Here is a 9973-nt window from a genome sequence, read left to right as displayed (position 1 = left end):
TGAATTTTTAACGGGTTGACAGCGTATACTACTAGTAGTTCATTATTCCGGTTTACCCCCGGTTATGGACAACGGTTGAACCGGTGCCATGATAAGTTTTTTGCGTGACAGTGCTTGACACGACATAGCAAAAGCTTCCAGTAGTCTCGTTTTTGCTAGGTTTCGAAACGTTTCACTTATGGCTCGAGAGATTGATTTGCTACGTTAGAGTCACCCATTATGTTGTAGGCCGAGGGAAAGCCGTGAGACGAGAAAGCTTCCAAATAGAATATGTCCAGGATTTAGCTGGTATGTCCTTCATTATAAATAGATTCCACATATGATCTGACACTGAAGAGTAAAATTATAGTCATTATAATGCCACTTTCCTATGATAGAGCAGTGAGTAAAGTGTTTGCATGTTAAACGAATCAAATCGTCGAAAATGATACCGTTAAATCTTTTAAGATTTTATAGAGCGAGTACTTACGTTACTTAGCAAGTCAGCATAATTAACACGTATGCCAAAGTCGATTCCGTTTCTGAAGCGCACTTTTACATAAGTTTCCTTTCAAGCTGGCCTTTGTAGCATTACCAGAGAGAAGGCCACGAATTTTCCTTTACCTTTCTCTGGAAGCCTCTCGACTGCCCCCGACCGATGTAGGGGACCTACGATTCGTAGCTATATAACATTCGTCTGAGTTGTTCACTGCTTGCATCCGCTTGATTTGCTACAGAAATCGTTTCTTTCATTAGTCGTATAGATTATTCCGCCAATCGAATTCCCGCTCCGGTTCAGGGTAACACATTGGGTTATTGTTCACTGAAAAGTTTCGAGACTTCAAGACTTCACTAACAATAAAATTTCGAAATTGGCACTGATACAAAACTTCAATTTATGTTGATTATGATAGGCAAACAGATTTAGACACCTTTCGTCATTTCTCGTAAGCTTTAGCAAAGATTTTTCTTTCAGCACGTTCTTCAGTTTGCGAATTTATTCGTTAGTCGACTATGCATGAAAATGAGGCAAATTTGCTGGATTTTCATAGTACATATTGCGCACTTGTGACACCACAGGATTTCCGCATTTCCGCTCACTTCAGGCTTAACTGGCCTAGTGACGACTAGAAGCCTATAGGAGGACAGACCCAGATGAACTCTCTAGCACAATTGAATGTACTAGTTCATACCTTCTATATAAGGTTGACATATACTTTTTTCAACAGATATTTGCGGGGTATTCTAGCTGACGTCATACATAATATTATATCGAAACGCATAAATGTGTATACGTATATTTACAAAGAATCGATCGATCTAACGGACGATGCAGAGCAGCTTGGCGTCATTCCAAAACGATAGCCGAAGGCTTTCGCACAGATCGGTACATCCGATATATTCGATCTGAATTGCCCATGACGCAACCAGGTATTCCGGTATATTCTGTAACGGCAAAAAAATAACAACTAACGATGGCGGACTGAGGGTGTATTGGATCCACCATGACGGGAGCAGATGCAATCGATAGCGGTAAGTTCATTACAAAATTAAAGGAAATGTTAATTTCATAGTCACGTTTGTCTCTTCAACCGAACCTTGTGTGTTTATACGTGCATTGATTGATACAACAGGTGTGAGATAAATGTGTTTCCAATTTATCCTTACTCGTTTGCTACCAACGCGGAAAGCTTTAGTAGGTCTAATCTATAGCGTGTAGGTGACGCACAGTGACCGTAGTGTATATCATGAGTTCCACCGAACTTTTTTTGTTTAAGTTCTTTGTGCAAATTGCCTTTGGAATGCACATATTTGAGTTTATGCTGAACTCAGCTGATTAAGGATTATTTCTCTGTTGTCTAACATGGCATGGTAACGCATAGATTAACGAATGAATCACTGATCACTCAATCACGATTGAGGTAAGTAAGAACCGCAGCTAAACGTTGCGCTGCGTTACGTCAATAGGAAGATCAGCTTGAGCGAGAAGGCCGGGCTAAACATGCCGGTACTGAACCTGGTCGTAGAAAGTATAACCACGGAAAATAACCGAGAAGTTTTGTTACATCGTAGTTAATTTCGTCTTCAGAAGTAGCTCAACGCGACATTTAATAATTACTGTTGTTAGGTATTATCTAGAACAGATACAACACTACACAGTTAGACGCCAACCAAAAAATGTTTCCTTTCATAGCTACATTTTTCCCTTGAAATTTTAATAAAGTAATGAACTAGTTTAATTTTAGAAAACGACGTTACAAAAAAAAAAACGAACTGCCAGCGCCCTTAAGATCGCCTCAAAAACGTACTTTGCTCCTCATCCGTGATGCGTATATGTGACATTTACAGCGCTTTGTGTGTATGGGCGATAGCGTATTTATGATGACTACAGGTGTAAGACTATGATAAGAAACATCTTCTGTCGGCCCAGGACCGGTAAGAAAAAGAGTGTTCTGGTTGCATGCGACGTTCTGATAGAGGCCACAGGCCTAATTAGTGAGAGCTGTCGTGGATATGATAGCTAACTTGAATGATACGCGGGACTATGAGAAATTCAAACAGCTGCTGTTAGTGAATGTTCGCAAAGCGTTTATAATTCTGCTGACGGGGTACCGTCGACGGGGGCTGCGCAATATATAATAGTGGCACATATGACACAACCTGCAGGAGTGAAGAAAGTCATAGTAATTAAAATAATCATCACAACCTACGTTGGCTTTTTCCTTTTTTTTTACGTTTACGGCCATCGGCACCATCAGGACAAGTCCATTTTAGATATGAGCTGAGTCTGGCTTTCAGTCTGGACGGTTTCTTGTTTGCACCGAGGCCATTGTCCACTAATTTAATTCTCCTTCGCCTCACGCCAAACCAGCACAGACCTTCCTTTATTATTACTATATGGTAGTAGGAGAAAATATGAACCACTGGATCAGTGGCTAGGGGTACTTTTTGACTCGATTTTTCTATCGTTCTCACAGGTATCTACATAAAGATCTACTTGCCACTTGCGTACCGACACTTCGGGATCAATTCTGGCAGGGATACCTATACGTGATAGATTAATGGGGTACATATTTTCATGCTAACCCTGGGGACACACTGTGGTGTAGGTTCGAACCCAAGCATAGACAGACTTTGTTTCATGCTGGGAGCCGGCCAGCCGCATGGTGGAACGCCTGTGGTGATATCGAACGTAAAACTCGGAACATAAAGATGATAATGATAAAAAGTACTTTTCGCTTTTCCTAAACCTTTCTATTTATCTCCTTATTTTTTCATCGTATATTTTTTAATTGACACATAGTCTGAGTTGTTGCATCTCAACGATACTGCATAAATTAGATATTTAGGTAGGTAGAGAATTTCACCCATCCATTACTACAGAACACCACGATATAGCCATACTCTGTTGCAGGGCCTTTTCTGGTTTTTCTCATCAATGAACGAATAGGTTTTAGGTCAACTGAGACGAAACGATCTGGCAACCCTATGTACATCATTGATTAATTTTATTGCATTTTTTTTATATTGTTCTTGTCGTAAGAATGCTCCAATCGGTTGAATATGTGGTATAATATGTTGAATCATTGAGTGCAATGAAAGGTATGAGTTAGCAGAGTTTCTTTAGTCGTAAGCCGTAGTACAACGATAAGATAACCAGGTCAGAATCTGACAGCTGCGAACCCGAACCGATCAACGTCGATTGTTAAATATATGAATTGGAACTTGACAGTAATTTAAAGGCAACAAACGTACTAAACGTACGCGTAGCCACCTAAACATAGCTCTGACAGGAGAACACAGCCTGAATCACCAAAATACCCTAACTAGGAAAATAGAAAATAAAACGTTGACCTATTGCTGGTGAGTTACATGATAGATAAGCGTTTTCCTTCGGTGCGTCGCATGATCGAGCTGGAAGTATGCCGAAGTATGAACAATAGGCCCCATCGATGTAGTGCCTATAATCAGCCGGTCAGTCGTCCAGTTTCATGGTAATGGCTCATGGTTCTCGATGAGCATTTACCCACGCCACCATAAGGCCATTTCAAATCTATTATTCTTAATTGCAGGTTATAGCAGTTTTAACGCTGGTCGAATTTATATTTTATACTGGAGAAAGCTCAGGATTCAGAAGCTTATCAGAGCGTAGTCGTCGGTACCTAGGAATCACATAGACACGACAAAAATAAGACTATTCGGTAATAAGATAACAAAAAGGATTTATTTACAAACGGTGGCGCCTTATAAACCTTGGCGGTCAATGGCAGACAAGCCATTGGACGAGGAGTTTCTTCGGTATGCTGATACGATGTTAGAAGACGTCGGCCCGACCGAAATTTATATTCTATGCTAAGAAAATTGGTCCTATTGCTATCCATGATCGATATCGAACACGTTTCCGACTTCGGTTCTTGTCTCTGAACTAAGATTCACTCTAACCCATAACGAGCATCGTTATACCATTTTGACGTTGATTCCATTTGGGGCACAATATTTACACACGGACAAGCCGAGTCAATGCATTGTTTTTTACTATGTAAGGCAAACACTTGACATTTGTAGATGAAGCGTTTTCGTGCACTTCTCATCAGTCTACGTTGGCATATAATCTACCGCAGTAATTCAGCTGTGTCAAATTGTCGAGTCATGTCCTATGGAACTAGTGGCAAAACCAGCATTTCCCTACTTTTCCACGGTTGAGGGAGACGTTACATTAGGGAGAATTCCTCGTACGATTTCCCTAGGACCAATATAAACTGATCGAAGTTTTCCTAATGTAATCCTTTTTTGTATACTATCATTTTTAGAAATATACACTATTAAAATACTTCACGGAGGCGTATCTGGTCGTAAGCATGAGGATGCTTGTTTTTCAATATGGCTTACAAAGGTCGCCGACGACGCTGCCGCGCCGTACGTTACGGAACGATACGGGATGTTCTATCAGGAAGGGTGCGTGACAATTCAGCTCTATAAATGGTTGCAAATGTATACGCAAACAATCGCTTTGCGCTTTCGTTAATTGTAGTACGCGCATATGGATTTTTCTGTACGAGAACAGTTTGTTTGGATAGCTGCTTGATAATACGCAAGCGTCTGCTCTGTTATAATGAACAGCTAATGGACAGACTAGCGTATAACCTAAATAACTCTGAATAATTACTGCTCGACAAAACTTGCATCGTTAAATGAAAGTGAAGAAAGAAACAACGACGGGACGACCCTAGCGTTCGCCCAATGTCAAAAGGGACATTTCTTAGCCGGTACCGTGTACCTCCGTTTAGAAGTGGATAGTGAGTGTATACCCATTGACATCACCTATAGTGCGGACTATCTTCTTGTTGATTATATCACGAACTCTAAGCTAGATTTTGAATATTGTACTTAGACGGCATCGGATTTATACATTCGCTGTTAAACTTTATGTCAGACCGTGCGGTTTTCGCTGTTTGCTGTTAGCTCGATGTGTGTGTTTGTGTGGCGCTCGAAGCGCCATATAAAAACACATGATCATATTAAAACGGTGTATCATTGCCTACCACTGAAAAAGCATTCCGCGTTTCTAGGTGGAAGCTCAGCAACTGTTCGATGAGATTCCATACTGCCACGTGCGTACTGTCCTTCGACTCGGGGGTCTAAATGCAAAACTCTTAACCACCAACGAATCAGTAGCGACTATCACATATCATAGTGAAATCACACATAGAGGTCCAACAAGCTCATTGAAAAACTTAACCGACATAATCATTATTGAGAAATACATAAAAGTAACGAAAAGCGTGCAATGATAGTTGTTCATCAACACTTCCTCCCTTTTGTTTATGATATACACTTCGAATTTTAGATCCAATACTACCGCTAGGTATCGTCTGAGACCGCTGGCCGTTTCCAGCGAATAATAGCGTGTGCCTATGTCTGGCCTCGAACCTTTTTTTCGAGTCATACCACTGATGTTAGGTCGCTGGTTTTAACAAGCTTGCAAGCTTCTCGCTCGAATTCTATGGAACTTCCATACGCATAGGAAAAATCCACCTGTTGTATACTTTAAGTGCTTTGTACACACGCGAGATTCATTCGTGGCATGTATCAGAGTTTCTAATTCGTCTTCCCGGGACCTCAGAGTCGATTTCGATTTCAGCTACTTCATTAAGCTCATGATTTTCACTTCTCACTCTTTCTCTCCATTGGTACTACAAAAAGACCTGTAGCTACCATTAATACTACCATAACAACGAGCTTTCTCCAATTTCTTTTCTGTTCGGAGTGCAGGGAGAATACGCGACATCCACTGGACTATTTAATTGTTATTGTTATTATTTGTTATACTTTATCGGTTTAATTAGTGCACTCTGTAAGAAGGGCTACCATTGTCTATTTTTAGGAATATAGTTTGTAAGTACTTATTAGGCATGATTGCCATTAGGTGTGGTCTCAGAAAGGGAGCTGGGACTTTCCCTAACAGATCTACGGATGCACATGGTAACAGTACGCCGTAGAAACTGTTTGCCCGCGCTAAAATTTGAACTAGCGATGGCCGCAAGTTCATGTTTATCATAACAACGCGCTCACAAAGTAATGCGCATATATCTAATATAGGTTGTCAACTGTTGTAAGCTATGTAATGATCAGTTCTGCCACACACAGAGCGAGCCTAGGACGGTCACGCCAGTCGTGCACAACTTTCCGCTGTGAAGTACGGTTTATTGAATATGTTTAGTGTTAGTTGGGTCCCCACACACTCCCTGGCTCATTTTCTATATAAAAGTAGAATTGACGCACATTCAAAAACTCATTATTATAGGAAAATGAGTGCCATTTCACATAACCGTTTATGGAACGAAAACACTAATCAATTCATCTACCATCTGTTACCATCACCTGTGAGAGCGAAATTTACCATTTCAAAATTCACTAATGCCCCAAGCGAGTCGAGTATATTTCGGACACTGAAATTGTTAAAATTTGATAGAAAATGATGTTCGAAATCCAGGTTCATTTTGACGACTGCGAAAAATGTCTCAGGGCTGGGAGAAACGACCGGGATATGTACGTGTAATTAGACCAAATGAAGTTAAGTAACTGTATTTCGAATAACCCAATACGTAGGGGGTATCCGACCTAAGGATCTTCTATCTCAGGCAAACGAGCTGTGAAAGTAAAAATTATTAGTATTCGTTAACGTTCCACCGTGTCGTTGATGTTAGTTATACTTACCTGTAGTTCTTTGCTATGCTTCCCCACAATTACTGTTGCCAGATCGTCGGCAAAATCAACTGTTTTGACTGTGGCGTAGTAGTTCTGTTAGAGAATATTAACGTACTTTACGTTCCATAGAGGTGGGCTCGATGGATCACTGCGGAACCCCCATTGACAGTGAAACATCTTTAACTGCGTTAACGTATTCTATGTAAATATAGCATCATTTATTGTTCCTTCAACGCACTATTACTAGTTTGAAAGACGTCCAATTTAAAACGTTGTTTATATCATAAGCCACAAATGCATACGCACCTCTAGTCGATTTGTTCTTGTTCATCTCACCTTTAGCTACATCCAGGATCACCTGGTGTCCGTTGTAAAAGGACCCTTCGTAAAATCAAATCGGCTCGCGTGAGTACGATGCTTAATCTTGTCCATTTTAGAGAATCTGTCTGAAATAATTTCCGCAATCTTGCCCACCGCATGGTGCAGATGAATAAGTTCTTCGGTAGTTGCGGGAATACGCTGTCTGATTCCATCGGCTTCCTCATTTTAATAAACTTAAAAGCACTGATTATCTCAGATTCCGTGACAAACAGAATCTGATCTGGTACGGGAGGTGTACACTTACTCGGCTGCACGGAAAAGCTTTTTTCCGGAAAAGAAATTTTTTTCATCACTTTAGCTGCAGAGTCAGACTCCAGTTTAGAGATTGGTTTATTTGCCATATCCACGACAATCTTATATACTTTATATCAGACGTTGTTGTTTAGCACCCTTGGAAGATCTTTTCCGTGATTGCTTATTCAGACGTCTTAGGTCCTTTCTTAGTGTGTAACACACTCCCGGTCAAATTCGAACACTGAGATGAAACCTTTCTCCTAATAACTGTCTTTTCGTTGTTCTGTATGGCCAACCGTACTTTGAAATGCAATTAGTAACCGAAAGCCAGCTTCCACGGCGGAAGAACTATGAGTCGTTATTTAGAACACGAGACTTATTTGTGCTATACCTGTATTGGGTTTCGGTACAATGCTAACACTTACTCTGCTGGTTGTTGCAGATTGATCACAACCCTTAACGTATTAGAACTCGTTAGAAATTTAATTCCCTTGAGAAGCGATGCAATTGCTTGGCTGCCATCGGTGCTAAATAGGAGGCAGTAATCGCCGTTTACGTAGTCTTTTTACCGCGTATAGCCGTTTTTCTGCCTTCGTAGCCAACAGACATGTTTCTCTTCTTTTCAGCGAAGTTTACGGCCTAGTGCATGAACTTAATCCAGTTAGAATAACGCTCCTCAATACTACGTATGATACAACTTACGTGAAGTCTACACTATGTAGGTAGTTCCTCTGGCTTGTCTAGATTGCTTCTATAATTGCTGTCCAAATTCCTCTTCTGCCCTTTCATTAGGAGACTGTACGTCCGTGGCGTTTATCCTAAGTAATTGATAAAGTTCTAACCGAACTTGTATTTTTGATAATAAGTTCAGTGTTACTATTATCTGTCGGTTTCATCGTTACCAGAATTTGCGCATAAGACTTTGATTCTGATCTGTGAAGACAGTCATTCCTTTTAGGTTTGACGATTCCTTGCCTTTTGCTTTCGACTTGCCTTTTAGTATGCCGCTGCGAATTGTTAAGTGACTCACTTCGTATCGTCCCTATATAATGCAGACAACTTTTTTTTAACGATTTTCTTTAAATATAATTTCTGTTTCAGTAAGTAACGTATCAAAGAGTAAGTCTAGATTGGTATCGTTTTCAGTTTTTTTACAGTTCCAAGGCCACCGCCCTCGGATCCGTGTATGTTCATTATATTTTTCTTTACCACTCTGATTCTTGAACTTTTTCTCAAGATGACCCCTAAATTTTAGTTCTATGATTTGCATACAAAGTGGCCCTTACAAAGAAAAGATTATAATTTTTTCCTTGTTGGAGTTTTGTTTGTGAACTGAGAGTTATTGTCTTTTTATTGTGAATACTCTAATTGTAATATACATATTTTTAGGCAATATTCGTTTCATAAGTCTATCGCCCGGTCGCTATCGACCAGAGCGGTTAACCGAGAACGAGAATTAGAGATAGGTTAGGCTGTACTTCCTTTAAAATCTGCTTCCATTGGCATTGTATACTTATTTTCTACCTTGAGGCTTGTTTTGGTTTTGATTCTCTCTAGTTAATTGAGTTCCACATTCTTCTTACAAATCTGTTTTGCCTGTCAGATTTTTAAGTAATATCGATATATCCCTGCTTGGGTCAGAAATTCCGTGGCTGCTAACATTTTATAAAGCATTATCTGAAAATATTCATTATGTTTCTTTATTAAAGAAGGTAAGTAGTCTCTCATTGGTTCTTTTGTTTTCTATTATGTTCAACTTACCTCCGTCTGTATCGCTACCTTTGACTGATGACAGTATTGTCTGATTTGCTTAATACTTATTGCTTTATTGCCCTCAGTATCAACGTCCGGACTAACCTTGCCTCTATCGCACCATCTGCTACTTATAGCATAAGCATGTTCTACCTTCGTTCTAGCATTTAGCCTACCTCCTATGCCACCTCTATCTCTGTCTAGGGTGCGCTCTCGATATCCTTATTTCCATCCACGTTTAAGGGCAACGTAGTTTTCCTTCAGAGATCTTTTACACGTGATCCTCATTTGAGTAGCAGTGGTCCAGTCTTCCGTTGGCTTCTGATCCGAAGATTTACCAACGGCCCCGCTTAGGACCAAATCGAGGCTTGTCAACAAACAGTCGGCCGAAAAAACGAAGAGGCTCGAAAACAATGGA

Source organism: Varroa jacobsoni, unplaced genomic scaffold (assembly GCF_002532875.2).
Source record: "Varroa jacobsoni isolate VJ856 unplaced genomic scaffold, vjacob_1.0 scaffold_1393, whole genome shotgun sequence".
Taxonomy (NCBI): domain Eukaryota; kingdom Metazoa; phylum Arthropoda; class Arachnida; order Mesostigmata; family Varroidae; genus Varroa; species Varroa jacobsoni.
This window is presented reverse-complemented; position numbering follows the sequence as displayed.